Source organism: Podarcis liolepis, assembly GCF_965112155.1.
Source record: "Podarcis liolepis genome assembly, chromosome: 11".
Lineage (NCBI taxonomy): Eukaryota > Metazoa > Chordata > Lepidosauria > Squamata > Lacertidae > Podarcis > Podarcis liolepis.
This window is the reverse complement of record NC_139565.1, coordinates 40,763,077-40,785,346: the sequence shown is the minus strand read 5'-3', so window position 1 is coordinate 40,785,346 and position 22,270 is coordinate 40,763,077.

The following is a 22,270-nucleotide window of genomic DNA, read 5'->3' as shown; positions in this document are numbered from 1 at the left end:
TTTGCTCCATTTTGTACAAACTTTGAGACTATCATGACTTTGAGACAATTCATTATCTGCAGTGGAACATCTGGCTAAGGTTTGTTTCCAGTGTGGTGTAGTGGTTAAGAGCGGTAGACTCATAATCTGGTGGACCAGGTTCTCGTCTCCGCTCCTCCACATACAGCTGCTGGGTGACCTTGGGCTAGTCACACTTCTTTGAAGTCTCTCAGCCCCACTCACCTCACAGAGTGCTTGTTGTGGGGGAGGAGGGAAAAGGAGATTGTTAGCTGCTTTGAGACTCCTTAGGGTAGTGATAAAGCGGGATATCAAATCCAAACTCCTCCTGCTCCTCCTGTTCCTCCTCCTCCTCCTCCTCCTCCTCCTCCTCCTCCTCTTCTTCTTCTTTTTCTTCTTCTTCTTCTTCTTCTTCTTCTTCTTCTTCTTCTTCTTCTTCTTCTTCTTCTTCTTCACTGCTCATAATCTGGTGGACCAGGTTCTCGTCTCCGCTCCTCCACATGCAGCTGCTGGGTGACCTTGGGCTAGACACACTCCTTTGAAGTCTCTCAGCCCCACTCACCTCACAGAGTGTTTGTTGTGGGGGAGGAAGGGAAAGGAGAATGTTAGCCGCTTTGAGACTCCTTAAAGGGAGTGAAAGGCGGGATATCAAATCCAAACTCCTCTTCTTCTTCTTCTCTGTGTGAGGCAAGCACACCCTTGCTCCGCAGATAATCCTGTCATTGCTTAGGAGAACATTCTGCTTTGAATAATGATTGGTCCGATGCATGCACTTCTATAATCTCTTGTTGAAGGTAAATTGGATTGAAGCAGATGCGACAATGCCATAGAATAGTGGCAAAACGTTTAGACTGCCATCTATGGGCTTCATTGATGTAGCAATTGAACAAAGGCTTTGCAATTTAAGCACAGCATGGTTAGGCTCCTCTAGGTGGTCTGTAGGGATGGCTGGGGGGAGGCGGATTTTGGCATTTAGTTTGCATTTAAAGGTGGGTTTACCTAATTTGCACTTTTCAAAACAATGGGGGAACTGAAACATAGCCGCCCTTTGGAATTCACGCTTCTTTGAATATTGCAATGCCGTTCTCCAGACAAGTAATCTGTACCCAAAAAAATCCATATACAAGCATAAAGTATCCATAAAAATGTATGTATTTGTGCAAACAGCACACAAAAAATGCATTATTTGCAAAGAATGTGTATACAGTGGTACCTCGGGTTACATACGCTTCAGGGTACATATGCTTCAGGGTACAGACTCCACTAACCCAGAAATAGTGCTCCAGGTTAAGAACTTTGCTTCAGGATGAGAACAGAAATCGTGCTCCGGCAGCGCGGCGGCAGCAGGAGGCCCCATTAGCTAAAGTGGTGCTTCAGGTTAAGAATGGACCTCTGGAACAAATTAAGTACTTAACCTGAGGTACCACTGTACTAGGTAAAATTGCATGCAAACATATTTCTTTCTTTCCCCCCTTTTTTTCTTCTTAAGAGAAGTTCACACTAAGAAGCTGATACATTTTTGGGGGGGTTTTTTAAACAAAAATGCTCCCACAAAGTGATGTGGAAATGTGGCAGACTGAAGGCTTGGAAAATGAGAAACTGAAATTGACAGATTCACGCAGCCTTGGTGGTCAGTGAATGTGTGCCTCAGAGAAATGGGTATATAATAGTGAATGAGTTTAATAAATAGAATCAGATAATAAAGGCAAAATGTTTGTAAATTGATGAAACCTTGCTGTGGCTGGAGGGAGTAGTTTTTTCTACAAAACTTGGGTACTTTGTATCTTTCTCAAATTTGCAGCGAGTGTGGCGGCCAGGGGAAAGGCGGCAGCCAAAAATTCTGTTGGCCCGCAGACAGATCTCTGCTAACCAAAGGTATGGTGCTTTGCCGACCTTCTCCAATTCATGCTTGCAAGGCTCAGGGAATCCTATGCAGCTACTCATTTCAACTTAGGCAGCTCCTACATGAAAGATGGGACGCAGGTGGCACTGTGAGTTAAACCACAGAGCCTAGGGCTTCCCGATCAGAAGGTTGGCTGTTTGAATCCCTGCAATGGGGTGGGCTCCCGTTGCTCGGTTTCTGCTCTTGCCAACCTAGCAGTTCGAAAGCATGAAGTGCAAGTAGATAAATAAGTACCGCTCCAGCGGGAAGGTAAACGGCATTTCTGTGCGCTGCTTTGGTTCACCAGAAGCGGCTTAGTCATGCTGGCCACATAACCCGGAAGCTGTACGCCGGCTCCCTTGGCCAATAAAGCGAGATGAGTGCCGCAACCCCAGAGTTGGTCACGACTGGACCTAATGTTCAGGGGTCCGTTTACTGTTACCTTTACATAAAGGATGCTGTTTCTTCCGCAAAGGTGTTTCTGCTTTAGGCAGGGGTCTGCTCTTGTACACCCAACAAATTTTACCAGAACCAACCATTTTGACTTCATACATGAGCCAAATGAAGATCGGTTTCAAAAATGAGGTTTAAATTGGCTTTGCTTTAAATTGACTCATGGGGTGAACATAGGATCTATGTTGGCCGGACTGCAGATTTGATTTCTCTTTGAAATTGACAGCATTTGTTTGTGATGGAAATGCGGTGGCATGTAAACAAAAGCACACTTTATTCAGCAGCCAGGGCTCACCTGTGTTGTCAATGGTAACAAACACATAAATTGTGAAGGTGAGAATACTCCCTGGTACATGCCCACTGTACCATAGTATCACAAAGGAATAACATTAATTACAATAAAATGCACAACAGAGCCCTAGGCACTCAATCTAATAATTATAATATAATAGTAACAGAAGGATATTATTGAGCTATCCCTCATCTGTATGAGAAGAGTAAAAACACATTTCCAAATTTCACTAATATTTGTCATAGTAAGTCCAACATATCTCAATCTATTTTTCATAATTCAGCTTCTCAAAATATTAATATGACATTAACCCATATATCTAACTTGGTCCTAAGCAATATCACTTAGTGTAATGAATAAATTTCTGTACCAACTTGCTTAAAGTTTTCTTGCATTTGTTTTCATTCTCAAAATCTTTTTTTAAAAAAAGATTCAATTTAGCCATAACTGTGAAATCCCAAATCTTTTCAACTCAAAGAATGAGTAAGCCCCTTCATAATGAATGTGGGTTACTTCTGGGTAAACCCATATAACATCAAGCTGTTAGTTACCTTTCCTGCAACTTTCCCCCAGTCAAGCCACTCCCAAACCTAATCAGTGATTATTAGGCATTGAAACAATATTTGCATTCATTAAAAGATAAATGCAACATAAAAAGTATTGTTTAGTGGAGGGGCAGATTAAAGGGAAATAAACATTCTTTTCTAACTTCTCTATTCATAAATATGTATTCACTACTTCTTTGTAAGTGGCTAATCATTATCAAGAGTAGGAATTGGAAAATACCCCCTTTTAAAAGGAAGTAATTCAAAAGGATAGGAAATCCCATTTAGCTGTCTCCATATGCATGTATGGGGGAAGCAATATTTCTTTATTCTTTTTGAAATAGTTTTGTCAGTATATCTACCTAAAATTAGGCTTTGAAGAATGGAGAGAAATTGAAAAATATTATACATCAGTTCTGAACGTTTGGTCATACAACAGCAGAGGTAGCCAATGTGGTACCATCATTTAGTGTCCCATCCTGTGGTCCAGGCATGGCCAAACTTGGCTCTCCAGCTGTTTTGGGACTACAGTTTCCATCATCCCGGACCACTGGTCCTGTTAGCTAGGGATGATGGGAGTTGTAGTCCCAAAACAGCTGGGCCAAATTTGCCATGCTTGCTGTTTCCTTTTCTGCTGCAGTTTGTCTTCTACCGAAGCTACATTATTTGTCTTGCTGTCCAACAATGGCAAAATTTTGTGATTTAAGTAATTTACCTAATTAACTGTGTAAATTACATTGTCATTATGTTATAGTCCACCCAATTCATTTCAGGGCAACACAATTCAACTGGAAGAATTGGAATCATTTATGTATTATTTGCAAACTGAATATGGGTTGTATTCTCTGGAATGATTTCCATTCTGGCCATGGGGCCAGCAAGCGAACATTGGCAATTTCCACTCCTGTTTCCATCAGAATTCTCCAACATTCCTGGGCAGGGGCGGGGAGTGCAGGGGAAGAACCCATTGAACGGTGCCGAGGAAAGGATTTGAATTATATCCAGTCTATCAAATGTAGTGGACAATATAAGAAAATGCAGTAATATATAGATAGCATTGTGCTAGGTGTGATTTCATTTAGGTTGAATTGTAGAAACCCAATGGATTTAAGCATAATTACTCTTTGCTGGATTTAGGTAATCACTTCCAGAAATCATTTTAATGAACTTAACTATCAATGCAATGGAGCCAATAAAAAAACAAGACTTGTTATTCGCTTACAGTGGAATCCTAAGCACACTTACTAGGGGAATAAGTTTCCATTTGGCACAATGGGGCTTACTTCTGAGTTAACTTGCTTAGGATTGTGCTGCAAATCTCTCACTGTCAAGGGGGAAGAAGTGTTTCACAAAGTTTTATTTATTTGCAATACAATCACAAAACCACTTTAATTAAAAATGGCTTTTAGCAGCACCTCGTAAATTTGTTGACATTTCACCTTTTACAGTTATAACTTCCCATGCTTGGTTTCCACCCACAAGAGATCTTGTTTACAAAAATGTGTGTATGATACAAAAATCTCTTTTCTTCCCCCTGGTTTTAAATGTAGCTTTCTCTGAGAATCTCTCCAGGTATTATTTATTGCACTGAAAGAAAGAAAATGAAGTGAATATATATATATAAATGGAAATTCACCATATGGCCTGTCTTCAGTGAGGAAGTTAGGCACAGAGAAAACCCTGAATAATTTGTCATCGTTTACTCAAAAGAATCAACATTGCAAAGCTGGACTGATAAACAGCATTTGCAGCGGTGATCAACAGCTAGGTGGAGGGAGAAAGGATAGGAAGCTCTCCCATTCAGCCATTCCAGAAAATCGCTCACCTGTCAGGAATAAAAGCATCATTGGACTCAATTCACATATAGTCTACTCCATGGGTAGGCAAACTAAGGCCTGGGGGCTGGATCTGGCCCAATCGCCTTCTAAATCCGGCCTGCAGACGGTCTGGGAATCAGCGTGTGTTTACATTAGTAGAATGTGTCCTTTTATTTAAAATGCATCTCTGGGTTATTTGTGGGGCATAGGAATTCATTCACACACCCCCCCCAAAAATATAGTCCAGCCCCCCACAAGGTCTGAGGGACAGTGGACTGGCCCCCTATTGAATAAATTTGCTGACCCCTGGTCTAATCTCAATAGCATTGTGATAGATCCTCTCCTTGCCCCTCTCTGACAACAGTCAGTAGTGGATCCCACACTGCATGGGACCTGCTTCTCTGCTGTCAGGGGCTGCCTCAGGTCTCAGCTCACAAAAGACCAACGCCAGGCTCTTCTTATATACAAGGATGTTTATTGCAGTTCATTATAGGTTCCACAACCGAGGCGCGCAGCCCCGCGTCTCTTAGGCTAGACGTTTGAAGTCCCCTCTGAATCGGTCCCGCCCCTACACCAGCTTAAGAGGCTTGTGCTAGTCCACCTCTTCCTGTCTTTCCTTTTCCGCAGGGTCTTTCTGCCCCCCTGGGTTCCTTCCCTCCTGCTCTCTCCTGAAGCGGATCCCTCAGATGCCTGTTCCCCCCTCCTTCGTGCTTTGGGGCTGGGCTCCTCCTCCGGGCTTTCTCCATTTCCGCGCGCCTCCGCATTTGAACTTGGCGCGCGTTCGCTACCCCTGACCTTCCTCTTGACACTTACACTACTCCCTGTACTACTCTCCGCCCCTTCCGGCTCTGCTCCGTGTGTTACACTGGGAACTCCACTCTCTTCACTTCGTTCCTGCTGGGAAGCCGGCCCCGATCTCCCACTCCCACTCGGGGTTTCCCTGCTGCTTCCCTGCTCCTGGCAGGTCCCCCCTGTGACCCCCCTTGGCCTGACTAGGGGCGCCCCCTTCTGGGAATCCTCCGATTCACTTGAGAGACTCATGGAAGACCTCAAGTCATTGTCATCCTCTTCCTCACTGTCCTGGGATTCTTCCCCATCGCTCTCCGTCTCCCCCCTCACCTGTGCCTCTGTCTCTGAACCCCTGACATCTGGATATCATGTGGGCAGGGCCACCAGTCACATGGCTTTTCCCACCTGATCCAAACTTTCCTGATGATTTCCTTCACCCACATGCTTCCAGTGTTCTCATACACCCCACTGCCACATAAGATTGAAACTACAAAATGGCTTCTTGCATGCACAAGTTTTACAGCAGAAAACAATCAGCAGAAGAACACACTAAGAAGAGTCTATATGGATACAGCCTAAGAATCTTCCAGATCCACAGGAAACTGCCTTATACCATGTCAGACCATCGATCCATCTACAGTAGCTCCGCATTATCTAGACTCAGCATTTTCTGTACTGACTGGAAGTAGCTCTCCAGAGGTCACTCTCAGCCCTACCTAGAGATACCAGGGGACTGAACCTTCTGCATGTAGATGTTCTGCCACCAAACTAGATCCTTTCCCCTTAAAGGGTCTTTCAAGTTGCCTCCCTTGTTGCTGGGATGCTGGAAAGTTATTCAGAGGTGGAATGTAGAATCATTTTGGTTGCAGAAAGTAAAGACTATCAGAAATAATTTTCACAGAACTCATAAATGTTCCATGTATATCTGAAGAGTGATCATCTTCACCTAGGTATTGTCACATCGGCAAAGTCAGAACCGATTAAACCATGCTTGCTTTATCATCATTGTCTCAGAATTTCACAGATTAAAGTGGAAACTAGTCTAATAGCACACATGAGCAAATGGATAAAAATTGATGTGCCTAATTGTTTTTGATGAACTGGGCTCGACAGTGGCCTGATAAACATGATGGTATTTTATGATTTTTAATCAGGTACTTAGCAAGTTCATTCCAGTTGTTTTTTAAAAGAAATGTTCTGACATTTAATCTATATGTTTCAGAAAGTTGTAGACTCAGCCTTCCAGAGAAGGGAAATATACCACAGAAATCGCAGCCAGAGAGCTGGGTGTCTTTTCAGAAGAGATCTCTGAAATCAGAAGGTCCATGGTTTTCAGGCCTGTTTTGGTAACATTTTTAGAGCAGGGGTATATCATTATGAAGTATTAGCACCACATCCAGTACTTACTTCTTTATTACAATTATACTGTGACGTTCAAACTGGCAGACCCCCAAGGCTGCTTGCAAGAGAGACAAAACACATAAATAATGTGAAAACATTTATTTAAATTTCATTTATAAAAAAATATTTGTAGACTTCTCACTCATATAAAACACCAAGAATATGCAGGTGCATATTCTTCTAAGGAAGACTGGAGAGTTGCTGAGAGATTGAATAATAGTAACAGGGTTGTGCTCCCTCCTGCCCCTTTCTTGATAAAGCTCTTCCGTCAGGGTGATCAAGGCTCATTTAATCCTGAACCCAGATTCACATGGATCCACATAATCAGTGTCACCCAGGAACACTTACATTGTTCATCGCAAATTCATTGCAGTAGTTAAAACCTTAATTCTCCAAATTAACTTGCAAGATGCAAGTTTTGTCTAGCAGAGGAGCATTGTAGGACTTTTCTAGCAAATCCCAAAGGGCAGGGGCCACTACTGAGAAAGCCCGGTTCCTCATGACTATAATCCATGCTAGGTTCAAATGGCCATAGAACTAAGAACAGAGACTTATATATTATCCAAGAAGTGCAGGTGTGGGGTGGATGCAAACATATTTTTCCTCCTAGGATAAACTGGTGGGGGTGGGGGACAGGAACAATTCTTTACGTTTTCAATTTGAAAATTGAGAAAAGTTGGCTCTGGATATCACCTACTGGCCAATGCCCATAGCATCATACAGACGCCATCCTTGCCTTCAATCCGTGGAGCAGTTTTCCACTTTAGAGGAAATGGTTTCATGGGGTGTTTTTGATAAAGAGTGGACATATGATTGACGCAAAGCACAAGTGTTGCTTTTTCGAAAGGCAAACATTCTATTATAACTGCATGGGCAAGAGAAAGGCAGAAAGCTAATCCAGCATTCAATTTGCTGGAATTAAGATCCATAATGTAAGCTCAGGCGAACAGTGTGAGTGAAGTAGTTGCTGTGATTTGCTCTGAAAACCTGCAGCTGCACAAATGTTCATTTACAAGCCCTACAGTTTGCAGCGAAATGGATGGCATAATACAAGTCATCAAGAAACACATTCAGGGGAGCACGAGGGGGAAAAATGTGGCTGTGTCTCCACTTAATAAAAGGTAACTATTCCCTATATCTTAAGGCTACTTTTTTACCTTCCAGTTTCTTTCTAATTTGTCTGCAAACTTTGTATTGAATGGTTACATTCTGCCTTGTCCCCAGATGAGGTCTTGAGAGGCATAAATACCCGCAAAATGGAACACTCTTCCTGAGGCTCAGTCGAGTAATAAGTGAAAGGTTTCCAAAATAAATCTGAGATGATGGTTGCCAAAAATGAAAATAATATTTTTGCTGAAAGTGGCACATTCCAGTATTTCAATCAAGTCAATCATACTTAAACAGAAATCCAGATAGGCAAAACTTTAGCAGCCTGGATACCAGATGTGATGGATGGTTTCATCAGGGCAAACCAGAGACTGATTAAAAGCTCTGTTTTTATTTTTAAAACTAGGCTTCTGGAGTTAGTAATCCTGGTTATGTAACTCTGTTCTTGGCACACACTAGGGCAGGTATCCTGGGCCCAGATGCTCATCAGATTTTTGAATTGGTGCCCACCAACTCCTTCAATAATGTATTCTCTTTTGCTAACTCCATCTAACAATCTGGGCTTCTGTACATATAATGATAAAGGCTTGCTGTTGAAAAGCTTTTTGTGATCCTCTTGAAAAGCAATTGAAACATGCATGGCATCATTAGGCAGCATTCTTGGGCAGCTGTTAATCAGGGCTGGCCCATCCATGAGGCAAGGTTGCTGGCACCACTGTGCCTGCCACACCATTGCCATGGTACCCACTGTGCCCTCACTGTTGCTGCTGCTGCATAGTGGTAGCAGCATGGATGCAGGTGAGGGTGTAGTTGTCGTGGTGAGGCTGGAGGCAGCATGGACATCACAGTGGGTGAAGGGAGGCAGTCTTGGTCTGCAGGGGGTGGCATTGTAGGGGCAGTGGTAGAATCAGGGCATTTTGTCTGCAGCAGCAAAATGACTCTGGCTGGTCCGGCTGCCAGTGCCCCAGGGCCCAATTGTCCCTCTGCAGATTTCTGCCATGAAGTCACTTAAAACAAAGAAACAAACCTCCTTCTAGCTACACCAGAGTTGCCATATGTCTGGAATTTCCCAGACATAGCTGGGATTTGGCCATTGGAAACAGTGTCCAGGTGGAAATCACTGAAAAGTCAGGGAAAATCCAGATGCATGGCAACCCATGCCAGAAGTGTAGATTTTGGATTTTCACTTTTTGAAATATCACAACCTTAAGCTACACACAGTGGCCTTTTTCTCATTGGACTTGATCTGGATTAAAGTTCTCAGTCGCTGCTCCTTTAAAATGTGATCACATTTGACCCATGATCTTAAATGGATTCATAGCCATTGTCAGTGAGATTGTCCTGATTTGAATTGTACCCAACTGCTGTATTCATGTGTTTGTGTATTTCCAAAACATCCAAAGCACCATTCATCCAAATGGATCTCAGGGTAGTGTAAGACAACAAAATACAATGAATGCAGAGCATAATCCACTGTAATTAAAAGCCAAAACAACAGCGAAAACCTAAAAGCAAACCACAGGAAAATGTAACCCCTGTAAAATGCCATCAGCAAACAAGGAAGGCTTACATCTGGCACCGAAATGATTGAAATGTCAGCATCAGTCAAACCTCCAAGGATGATGTGCCACAATTGGGGTGGCACAACAGAACTGAAAAATTAAAGATATGGAAATGCAAGCGTATTGTCTAGCTTGGTTCTGAACTAGTATTGCCACCACATTTAGTGGAAGTGGATTCTGTTAGCTAATTATGGATTGTTCTTTTACTTGGCTTTTCCAAACAGCATGTTTTCATACTTCTGCATTGTGTAAATTATGTCCACCTTTTGTCTGTCCTAAACCTACAATCAAATTCACTGGCTGATCTGTACTGCAAAGATCTAGATGCCGATTGTTCCAGAAGAGCAGTGTTGGGGAAGAGGAGGCTGAGGATATTTACTTCCAGAAGAGAATAAAATCTAAGGTTAAGTGTGGGAAGCCGTTATATGAAGGAGGACATGTGTGATGGGTCCTTGGGCCTTTTTATGGAGAAGTGGTTACATAAGTCAAAATATAAGCATTTCAGGAGACAGCATTTGATGGAACTTTAGAAGCCCCAAAATGAATGCTATGTGAATAATAGATCTAATCCCATCACTAATAACAACCCAGTGGATGGCAGATTTGACTGAATAGAGATATAGGGAGACAGTTCTCATGGAAACCAGGTGAACGACTTGCTAAGGAAATAGCTGAGGGGGACATTGGAGGAAATTGACTAGTAGTGACAGGTAGATGCTAATTAACAATCAAAACATAATTGAGATAAACAGCTGTTTTTTCATCACATGACTGCCACCGAGACAGGAGAAGTATGAAGATCAACCGGGATATGCAATAATTTCTTTGATGCTGGATTTTTTTTAAAAAAATAAAAAACTCACAATAATATATTAATATAGCAAGCTCTGGCAAACATAAAAGGGATGAAGAACTGCACTGGAAGAGATGAGAGAGAGAGTCAAGTTGACAGGCTAGAGAAGACTGGATGCGGAGAGAACCAATTACACTGAACATTGAGGGAGGGACAAAAAATATGGAAGTGAAAGGGAATATGATTTTTTATTTATTTAAAAATGGAATTGAGCCCGGGCAAATTAATTAGGTCCCTTCATGAGCCCCAGCCCAAACTGAAACATGTCTAAGCAACATTCAGTGCTGAGATCTAGACAGCTCAAACTCAACAATTTCATCATAAATTTAACTCAGCAGAATGCATGTTAAAGAAAACCCCTATAGGGAGCAGAGAGACAATATGCAAAGTAGAAGTACAGATAAGGTCTAGGCATCAGACATCTGAGGACCAGCCATAGTTAGGGTTTCTACCTGTTTGTTTTCTGGCTCTGCTCCTCTGCAATTGACAGCAGATGTTAAGCCATTGAAGACATCATGTTAGTGCTCTTCATAATGTTAGTCCTCTTCATCCAATTCATGCTATTCCAATCAAATTCAAGCCATGGCTGCAGAGGAAGAATCAGGCCGATGGTCTGACTCGGAACAAGGCAGTTTCCTTTGTTCCTAAGAGGAAGAACTTTTTAACCAGAGTTGTGATGTCCGAAGATGCTTCCATCTTAATAAAGATTACTTTACTGGGATGGGGTGTTTACTTTCAAATGTTTCTTACAGGTGTGATGAACTATGCCCAGAGCAACTCAATAATTAATCAAGGTTTTGGCCTCTATGATTAATGAAGATTTTGGATATGGGTCTGACAGTAGTGGAGAAGAATCAACCTATGTGGAATACTTGACCAATGGAAAAATTTAACTAGGGAAAGAGGTTTTGGGGAAATGCAGTTGGACAAGTAGAACAATCTGGTTGAATTGTTAGGAGGGAAGGAGGGACAGTCAAACTTCAAAGGGATGAATGCCAGATAAGATTATCCAGACAGACTTCAAGACTCATCCAAACTTCTGAACGTCAGGCATCCCTATCTTCAGATTGAATAGGCAGCTTGACAGCAGAGTGACCTTAATAGGATCAGAGAATGGGCTACTGAGTGAGGTCAGCAGAGATGATCCAAGTTAAAATAGGATCTCAAAACTGTGGAGCAGAAAGGGAAGGACAGACGTTTGAGAGGGAAGACTGATCAGACAGTCAAGGTTTTGACATGGAATGAAAGGGAAGTGAATTCATTTTCAGGGTCTTCAAATGCTTTCTCCCTTTCACTCTGGAAAATAAGGCACTCCCAGGTCTTTATTTGTGAAACAATAATACGACCCTAGAAAGCTGCCTTGTGCTGAGCCATGCCGTTAATTCCTGAATTATCACAAGGATGCTATTTGTTATATTTTCATCTGACCTTTCCTTCAAAAAGCTCCGTGTGGTATACAAAGTTTCCCCCTCTGTTTTTATCCACACAGCGGATAAAAATGAGGTAGTTTAAGCTTAGAGATGGTGACTAGCCCAAGGTCCACCACAGAGTTTATGGCTGGGTGGGGATTTGAACTCAGGTTTCTTTCAATGCTGGATATCATTGCTCTAACAGATATATTATATGTTTTGATGCAAAAGTCAATGGAAAGCCATATGAACATATCATTGGAGACTTCAAAAGATCCATCCTACTTGCACTGTAACCTGGTTGATTTCTGGTAACCCTCTCTCCAAATCATTTTACGAATGTATACTTTTTTCTCCAGTCCACCATTTAAGACAGCGATCAAATTCATTCTTATTTGGGACTCAATAGAAGGGTGCCAGGGTATATTTAAACCTGTTTTGATCTACAGCTGACCCTTCAACAGAAGAGTGATATCTAAAAAGTATATGCAGCATTTAAGCCCTGGAGGATCACGCTTATTCAGGAATAAGATCTATTGAATTCACTGGAATTTTGTTCTGAGTAAGCATGCATGGAATTTGGTTGTATGTAGACTTACTTTGGGCATTCCAGACTATACCTTTGTTGAGATTTATTATTTTCTAAAATCCCTGCAAACAAACTTATCAGCAGATATGTTCTCAGAAACAGTAAGTTATAATTCAGCAAGCATGTTCTGTTTAAGCTTTTAAACGCCTACTGAAAATTTCTCTATTTTGTCAGGCTTATGCAAGCACTTAAGAAACATCTTTCCACAACTGTTACCCAAATATATGGTTTTACGTACAGTTGTTGTGAACTGCTGATATCTCTGCATTGACTCATGTGTATGTGGTGTGCATTCATGTGTACAAACCTATGTGCAGTGGCAGGAATACACACAATCAGGACCACTGAAAAAATCAGGGGTCTCAGTCATATGAACCCTACCTGCCCACAAAGGATTGTATGTGTGAGCACACATCTCAGATGAGCATTGCAACAGATTGATGGGGCTGTCTGCACATTCACTGTGTTTGTGGAGAAAGACCTGAATAGGCAATAAGGTCCATCATCACCTTTTTGTAATGTGGGTCTTCTGAAGTTATGATGTGGACAATAACCTGATAGCTATCTCCAGAAATACACCCCTCCCCTCTCTCTTTCTCTCTGTTGTTTTGAATACCGTAACTGTTAAAATTCACAAACATCCTAATGCACAGAGGATGTCAGAAATTGGAAAAGGGGGGAGGAAAACAATTAGCAATTAATTATGTAACGTTTTGGTTCATAGGCAAAAACAAGAAAACTAACCTGAGATTGGAAATGTGCAGCAAAGGGTTTAATATAAGAAATGAAGCCAAAAGTAACATAGTGTGGGAATTGCCTTTACCTTGCCTGAATCGCTGAGTGATGATTAGCAGACAAATGAAGGACATCAGCCTCCAGGTGCAACCTTGCTACATCTCAAGATCTCACCTAGATTACTAATTAGAGGCCAAACCACTGTGTGCAAGCCAACTCCTATGCAAGCCCAAGATGTGATCTGGAGCAATTCCTGACAAATTGCACGTATAGCACAATGCGTTACGAAGGAAATCGTGCATGCTGGCTACCTGCTGCATAGTGCAGGTGTAAGTGACGTGCATATGGGCATCAAAATTTTGCATAGTTGCATCTTTATACTAAGAGATTCCTCACATGTGGGATATTAATCAAAACACCTCTTGTCTCTCCCCCTCCCACAAAAATGCTGCACAGGCTAGAGAGATATGGACCCACATTTCAGATGGAAGCACAACTTGCCCCCCCCAATTGCTGGACTCCTGTCCTTAACACATGCTGTTATTTTTCTTTCAAATACTTGAACAGGTGGGATATACCGGTAACTCACCTACCTAGAAATATACTGCATTTCTTCTGTGCCCCCTCCCCATTTTTTCTGGTGTCATGAAAAGGCAACAAGTTCTTATTTATTTTGTTTATTACTATTGCATTTATGCTGTAAAGGCATGGGAGAGGAGCTTGCGGGAGGGAGACTTGGCTGGTATTCAATACTCCATATATGAAACTTGAAGAGGGAGTTCCATTTGCTCCTCTGCCTCAGGGAGCAAATTGCCATGGGCCGGCCCTGAGAGGGGTGGGTGTTCACAAGGAACAACTACACAAGGCCAATGTGGCTCTGTCAAAGCCACCTCTCTGTCATTCATATTTGTAAGTGCTTATAAATATATGAGAGAATAAGTGTGTGTGTGTGTGTGTGTGTGTGTGTGTGTGTGTGTGTGTGTGTGTGAAGCCATCTTCTTAAACTGCTTCACAAGCAGTCCAGTTGTAGCTGTAATTTTCCAGGCCCCCGCCAAAAAAATCAAAATCAAAAGAGTGCTGATTTCAAGTTTATTCTTCCTACCAAAGGTCAGTTTATCAGGCAGAGTGTGCTTTAAAACAAACAGAAAATGCTGAGTTAGAGACTGTGGCTGTGTTGTTCTCCAACAACGGAAATAAAATTAAGCCACAGGGGCAGGCAACAACACATTTCAGAAAAGAAGAATATTGTCTTGAGTGGTTTAGTGTTGCAGAAATATTTCATACTCCAGCTACACGTTGGCTGTGTTCCCAGACCTGCTACCTGTGGAAGATGGTAGTGCCAACACTTACATCTTGGATGGCATTTTCATCTCAAAGCCCTTTATAAACTCTGATTAATTCATAGTACAACCTTTCGTAGGCAGGCTAACTATGATAATATCCAGTCCATGGGTGAGAAGAGAGGCTTACAGCTCAACCCTATACATTTCTACGCAGATGTAAGCCCCAGAATTGCCATCACAAGCTCTGTAAGGCTAAACTTGTAGATGATGAGCACCTTTCATGTGTTATTGATAAAGCACAACAACCATCCCAATGGTACATGGCAAGCTGCCTTCCACCGACTCCATCTAGCTCAGAATTGTCCTCGCTAATTTCACACAAGCTTCTCTCCCAGTCCTGCTTGGAAATGCCAGATTCTGAATCTGGGACCATGCAAAAGCTAGAAATGGGAAAACCCAACAGTGTTGGTTTCTGTCCATTTCTCATTCTTCTCATCTTAAATTCCGTTCTCCACATTTCCACACTGGTTTGTGGTTTTTAATAGTCCTCATGGAAGTTTATCAGCTAATTCTGCCTAATATACTGTTATACGTGCCCCTGTCTCCAGGCGGCAAGAGAACCCAGTGTTTCCAGAGCTGAGCCAGAGTTCAGTTTCCATGGAATGATGGTAAACAGACACTGTGGTGTCTTTAGGATATATGGCTTCATTTATAGGGACCACGCTGAGGAGGGCTGCACTGAGGAGGAATAGTGGGAGCCTCAACCTCCCCCTGCTCCTGATCAGGATCCTGAATCTTCCCAGGAGCAGGAGGACAGTATAGATTTGGAACAGTGGTTTGCAGAGGGACATAGTTCAGAAAGCAGAAACTGGGAAGTACTGGATGGGGAACAGGTAGGAGGAGAAGCACTCGGAGAGAGAGAGTTAACAGACTCACTTTCTCTGGAAAGCATTCATCTGCTCAGTCCAAGGTCAAGAAGAGCAGATAAGGAGGCAGCACAGAAAGCACAGTGGTTACGAGTTCAGGTTACAAGATGCAGTAGTGAAGTGGGTGACTAGGGAGGAAGTGGATGGAACCCTTAATTGGGAGCACCTTCATTCCTAGGAAATGGATTCTTTGTTCTCTCACTGTGATCATTAAAGTTTCTAACTGGTAAGGAAGACTCCTTTCCCTTTGTTCTGCTTGTTGCTGTTGTTTAGTTGTGCCTGACTCTTCATGACCCCATGGACCAGAACACACCAGGCACCCCTGTCTTCCACCACCTCCCGCAGTTTGGTCAAACTCATGCTGGTAGCCTCGAGGGCACCGTCCAACCATCTCGTCCTCTGTTGTCCCCTTCTCCTTGTGCCCTCAATCTTTCCCAACATCAGGGTCTTTTCCAGAGAGTCTTCTCTTCTCATGAGGTGGCCAAAGTATTGGAGCCTCAGCTTCAGGATCTGTCCTTCCAGTGAGCACTCAGGGCTGATTTCCTTCAGAATGGATAGATTTGATCTTCTTGCAGTCCATGGGACTCTCAAGAATCTGCTTATCTACTGCCAAAGGGGGGAGGAAGCCTGTTCCCTGAAGCCTGACATTTACACACATATAGGCTCAGGTGGGGGCAAGGCACACAGCATTAACTCTGTAACACTGAAACTTCCACAAACCACCCCTTTGGGTTCAGCACAGAGCAAGATATGCCTCTGTGTCTCCAACTTTCAGCATCAGCCAAAACTCTCACATACAATTCTTCCAAACATGGTTCCCTGTGGCCTCTTGTTCTCCATCCATAGTTCCCTGTGAAGAGGGATTGGTTCTTAAACCACTCTGAGTTCTAGAGCTCAGTGAAGAGAATAGGGTCTTCCAACAACTCTCAGCACCCTTTAGAAGCTACAGCTCCCAGAATTCTTGGGGGGGGGGGGTTATGATGCCGTGACTGTTGAAAGTGGTATCATAGTGCTTTGAATGTATGGTGTGAAAGTGGCCTTAGTCAAACAACTGACATTTCACATGGGTACATGGGTATGGGAAGCACGGTGTGCTGCAGGTAGAATGTCGACCACAAAGCCACAGAGAGGATAAACAGCTTAGACATGGAATGCCATGCATCAGAATGTACAAGAGAGAAAATGGGGGCTGGTGTATGGGAGTGTGTGTGAAAGAGAAGAGGAGAGACATGAAAGAACAAGATTAGGACCTTGGTCGTGCTCTAATAATGGGAAAATACAGCTGCTTTCCCCACCGCAAAATCTGAAGGCAGTTGTTACAGCTTACTGTTATGTCTAGCCCTGATAGAGCTACATCAGACCAAGAAGAAAGCCACAAGGGCTCCATTCACATTTCTGAGTGTTTGATTCTCCACACTTCTAGAGACTTCAGTTCACCGTGAGAGTTTGTTTTGAGGAGGGTGGAGTGTGTGGAGAAACCCCTTGCCCCTCCCGAAATTGACTTCTTCAAAACAGACGGCCAAATAAATCATTTCCTTGCAACTGCTGCATGCGTAAGTCAAGCAAGAGAGTGAAAGCAAAGCAATCAGTGACGCTATTCACAGAAGCCTGGGTAAAATAATGATAATAATTGTTAAAGAATTGCTGAGTAAAATCAGGGCTATCACTTAGGCATCGTGAAGAAAACAGAGGGGATGTGATGTGTATAGTTGAAATTTGAGAAATAGCCTCATTTCAACAGAAGTGCAATGTGTCCAGGTGAACTGGGTGCCTTCTCAGCCTGTTGTCCAGGTGCAAATTGTTAATGGGCAGCTTCTGGGCCCTTCCTGCTCTCCCTTCTTGTGGTTCCTTATCTTTAAATTGATCTTTGACCAGACAGTCCTTGAGACAGAGGACTCCATTGAGCAAAGGATAGTCCTTTATAAAGAAGAACATGTGGCCTCCCTAATTATCACATCATTTAACACTTTACTCAAGAAACATAGTGGATATTTTAAAAAAACCTAAACAAAACATGCAACCACCAAAAGAGTGGAAGATGTATCCTGCTTTTGAACACCAGCACAGAAATGGAGAAAAGCACACCTCAAAGGTGCACTAGGTGCACAAATTTGTAAAGGGCCAAAGCTTTTCGTATGATGCTACTGAGTCTGTCTCAAGACAATCAAACAAGGCTGGCTTGGCCAATCTGTCTCAGAATATGCCAGGAAGGAGGAGCGCAGCCCCCCCCCATTCACCCGATGTACCTGCCCTGCTTCCAGTGTCTCCAGGTGTCTGTACAAGGGTGTAACATTCAAATAGGCCCTACAGGCACAAAAACCAACACACACAGGTCCCTTTTGCCTGGTTGATATTTCAGACAAAGCCATGCCCCCACGTGGATCTTTTGCAACACTGGGAGTAGGACTCCAGGGCATGGTGGGTTATAGGGAAGGGAGGTCCACACTCATTGCTCACCATGTGCTTGGGATAGATCCAGAGATGGGTATTGTTTTGATTTGGCCCCATTTTAAAGGGACATCTATGTGTGTGAGTACGTGTGTGTGTGTGTGTGTGTGTGTGTGTGTGTGTGTAGATTGGGAGAGGTTATTGCAGGGGTCTGCAACCTTTAAGACAAAAAGAGCCACTTGGACCTGTTTCCGGAGAAAAAAAACACTGGGAGCCGCAAAACCATTGCGACATTTAAAACAAATATATCTCCGGAGCCGCGATCTGACAGCGGGCGGGAAGGTGACATCGGGACGGTGCGTGACTAACGCACGCACCGCCCCCATGCGACGTCACAGCCAGTACAGCGCCCGCCACAGTGGGGAGTGTCGGGGCACACAATGCGCCTCCTCCCCTCGCTAGTATCCGCCCCGGAGCCATGGCAAAGGTGTAAAAGAGCCACATGCGGCTCCGGAGCCGCGGGTTGCAGACCCCTGGGTTATTGGAAAGGATGTCTATGTAGTTGCTGTTACAGGTAGGTAGCCGTGTTGGTCTGCCATAGTCAAAATAAAAAAATTCCTTCCAGTAGCACCTTAAAGACCAACTAAGTTAGTTCTTGGTATGAGCTTTCGTGTGCATGCACACTTCTTCAGATACACTGAAACAGAAGTTGCCAGATCCTTCTATATAGTGAGAAGGTGGGGAGGGGTAGTTGCTGTTACATTTATATCCCACCTTTCCTCCAAGGAACTCCAGGTGGTGTACGCGATTCTCCTCCTCCTCATTTTATCCTCACAACAGCCCTGTGAGGTAGGTTAGAATGAGAAATGAGAGAACCAAGTTCAAATCCCCAGTCATGCCATGAAGCTCACCTTGGGCCAGACACCAAGTCCTAGTCCAGCGCTCTGACCATTATACCTCACTGGTTCTCTCTGTTCATTCTCTTACTGGCTCATTTTTAATCGATGAATAACTATCCTATTTCATTTTAATCTCCTTTCTGCAGCAAATGTTCTGCAGTGGGCAGGCTGGGGAGGGAGGAAGCTTCAGTGCATTGTCATTGCCTTGCAGTTTTGTTCCCTTCTGTTAATTTTCAAATAGGTCCTACAGTGTTGCAATATTGCTAACTGTGGTTTTGCTTATGTCTCTTGTTTCTGCAGATTCTCTTATTACCATGTGGCAGGGCACCCCATAGGCCTGATAAATAAATAATACAACACAGAGACCAGGAACACAACTCACAAAAACACATTATTAAAAAAAATAAAATTAAGAAATATCTCCCCCCCCCTTACCTAAATAGAGATTGATTTTATAATTTGAAATGCTGAGGAGTACTTCGTGGCGATATATTGGGGCTTTGGGACAAGGCGAATACAAAGTAATGGACATTTTTTGCTCTTGAGACTGGGAGCGGGGAGGGGTATCTCTCAGTGAATAAATGGTGTTTCCCAAACAGAAGTGAGAATCTGTCATTTCACTAGCCAGGTATACAGTCGTACCTCGGGTTACATACACTTCAGGTTACATACGCTTCAGGTTTCACACTCCGTTAACCTAGAAATAGTGCTTCAGGATAAGAACTTTGCTTCAGGATAAGAACAGAAATCGGGCTCCGGCGGTGTGGCGGCAGCGGGATGCCCCATTAGCTAAAGTGGTGCTTCAGGTTAAGAACAGTTTCAGGTTAAGTACGGACCTCCAGAACGAATTAAGTACTTAACCTGAGGTACCACTGTAATGCACTCCTTGCTTTGTCATGTTGCTTTCCAGGGGGGTGGGAATATTGAAGTCTACCCCTGTATTCCCCTAGCATACACTGTTTTCCATTTCAAGCGGGAGTCATAGTTCAATGGCAGAGCATGTGCTTTGCATGCAGAAGGTCTCATGTCCAACCCCTGGCATCTCCAGGTAGGAACTTTCCCCTTCCTCCCACGCAACCTCCAAATCTCTTCTGCCCCCCCCAACCCTCCAGAGCAGCTTTGGGGTGGTGCAGGGGGAGGAGAAGTGGAAGTTCCACAGGGCAAGTCAAGTGCAAATCCTTCCACTGGTAGAACGAGTTTGTTGGATGCCACCTATAGATTTGAGGGTGGTGGTCCAATGCCAAGATGAAGGTCTAACAGGCTCATTTGATGAGCACAGTGCTTTATGGAAGAGAGTCATGAGCAACTTACAGCCACCTGCAGAGATGCGTCTATGCCTTCCACTTGCGCTGCATCAGGAAGCTTTGGGGCATCGCATGGCAGGACAGAGTCTCAAACGAAGATGTGCTCTTCCAAGCCCATGTTCTCAATCCCTAAGCAATTCATTAATCAATTGAAAGGCAGATGATGATGATGCTACTAAAGATCTTGAACTGGTTGATGACCCTAATACACATACACATTTTGAAAACAAGTCTCAGGTAAATCACATTGCGTGGCCAGGCGGAGACTCCAGGAGACCCCCGGCAGGAATAATGACTCATGACAACGTGTTATGGGATTAAAATTGGCCACGACTTTATTAAACTTTCAGATGTAGGGAGACCTTGGCTTAGGCATTGGGTGTTTAACCCTCCCAGTCCCCAGCCGGGGATCTGGGGAACATCAGGATTATCCAAACTGTGTGGGGATTGGGTTGGCTCTGGAAAACGTATGTTTAAGCAGAGAGCCCGCCCCCCATTTTTCCGCAATGCAGGGAAGAGCACTGACAACCTAAAGGCGTATGGCCAGTGACTCCCTTCAAAACAACCCCTTTAACAGGGAACCCTGGGATAGCCGCTGCAGTGGGGTGTGGGTCACCGATTCACCCCCCCCATTTAGGGAAGATAGACTAAAGAATTCTGCCCAAGGCCTGAAACCGCCAAAGTTGTGATGTTTTGCTACGGGGAAGGCAAAACCTGCCAATGCAGGGAAATTCCTTCCTGGTCCTTCAACAGCAACCATCAGTGACCGTAGCAGCGCCCACATACCTGTAAGGAAGAGGTTAACCTGCAAAAGGAAGGCATAAACTAAGGAAGGGCAGGGTGGGAGAAGCTCTGAGGACTCTCAGGTAAGTTCCACCCTCTAGTGTGTGTGCAGGGTGGTCCTAACCCTACCTGGTCAACTCCCCTGGCAACACCTCCCCAGCTGGGATTGGTTAACTGTCTGAGGTTAGGCAGAAACCTCCAGGTATCCAGTCTGGGGAGGCGAAGTCAGCCTGACTAGCCGGGGATCGTGTAGAGCTAGGGGGCTGCACACAACCACGCAAAAAGCGCCCCCCATTTGAAGTGGGGAGCGGTCATTCTAGAATTCTTCAGCAATGTATTTTTCTAAACCCTAAAATCACCCCATTCACCTTCTTAATCCTCCGATCCTAAACATTGTTTCCTCAGGATTAGTCCTGTTTTGTCTAAAGCTGTTGCTGCATGCACATTTACTTGGAACCTGCAGCACAATCCTTTAAATGCCTTTTCAGACGTAAGCTCCATGGACTTCATCACGACTTTCTGCCAGATAAGTGGGTATAACTAAGCAGTAAGCATCATGAGCCTTACTTCTGAAATCCAGGCTGGAAATAAATATTTTTTGCATTCAGGTATAAAGAAGAGTAGGCTAATAATAATGCTACTGGGATGATTGTTGCCGAACAGGTTAAGTCGATGTTTACTATCATTTTCCAGCGAATTAAAAACTGCCTTTTGATTTCTGCCTTGTCTTACAGGGATGTCTAGGGCTTAATTTAGGTCAGATGTCAAAATCAGGATATTCCATTGTCAGTATGATTTTGCATTATTCAGCATGTTACAGAAATGTATTGAGCAGGTTGTTGGCATTTTCGGGAATAAGAGCAGCGCTTTTGTTCCATCCTCATAAATAGAAACCCACAGGGGAAGTCCTAGCTCCCCTCAGTTAAATGTATCTAATGTCTGTTGCTCATTCTCTGCCCATATCCAGACTCATTGTATTCTGACCCAGTGGAGGTCATGCAAGGAACATGCAGCTAATATCTGTTCCTCTCAGAGGAGCAAATTACCAAGGTCATACAAGCCATGGAAATCTCTCTCTGTGCTTAAGCCCTATTCCCTGCCCCCCACAGAATGTGGGTCACTGAAGGAAGCCAGTTCCTGATGGAAAGAAGACATATACAGCTTAAAACAGGGGTAGGGCTCACGGGTCAAATGTTTCTCTGCTGGCTCCTGGGACTCACCCCAGGCCACGCCCCCTTCCCAGGCCACACCCCTTA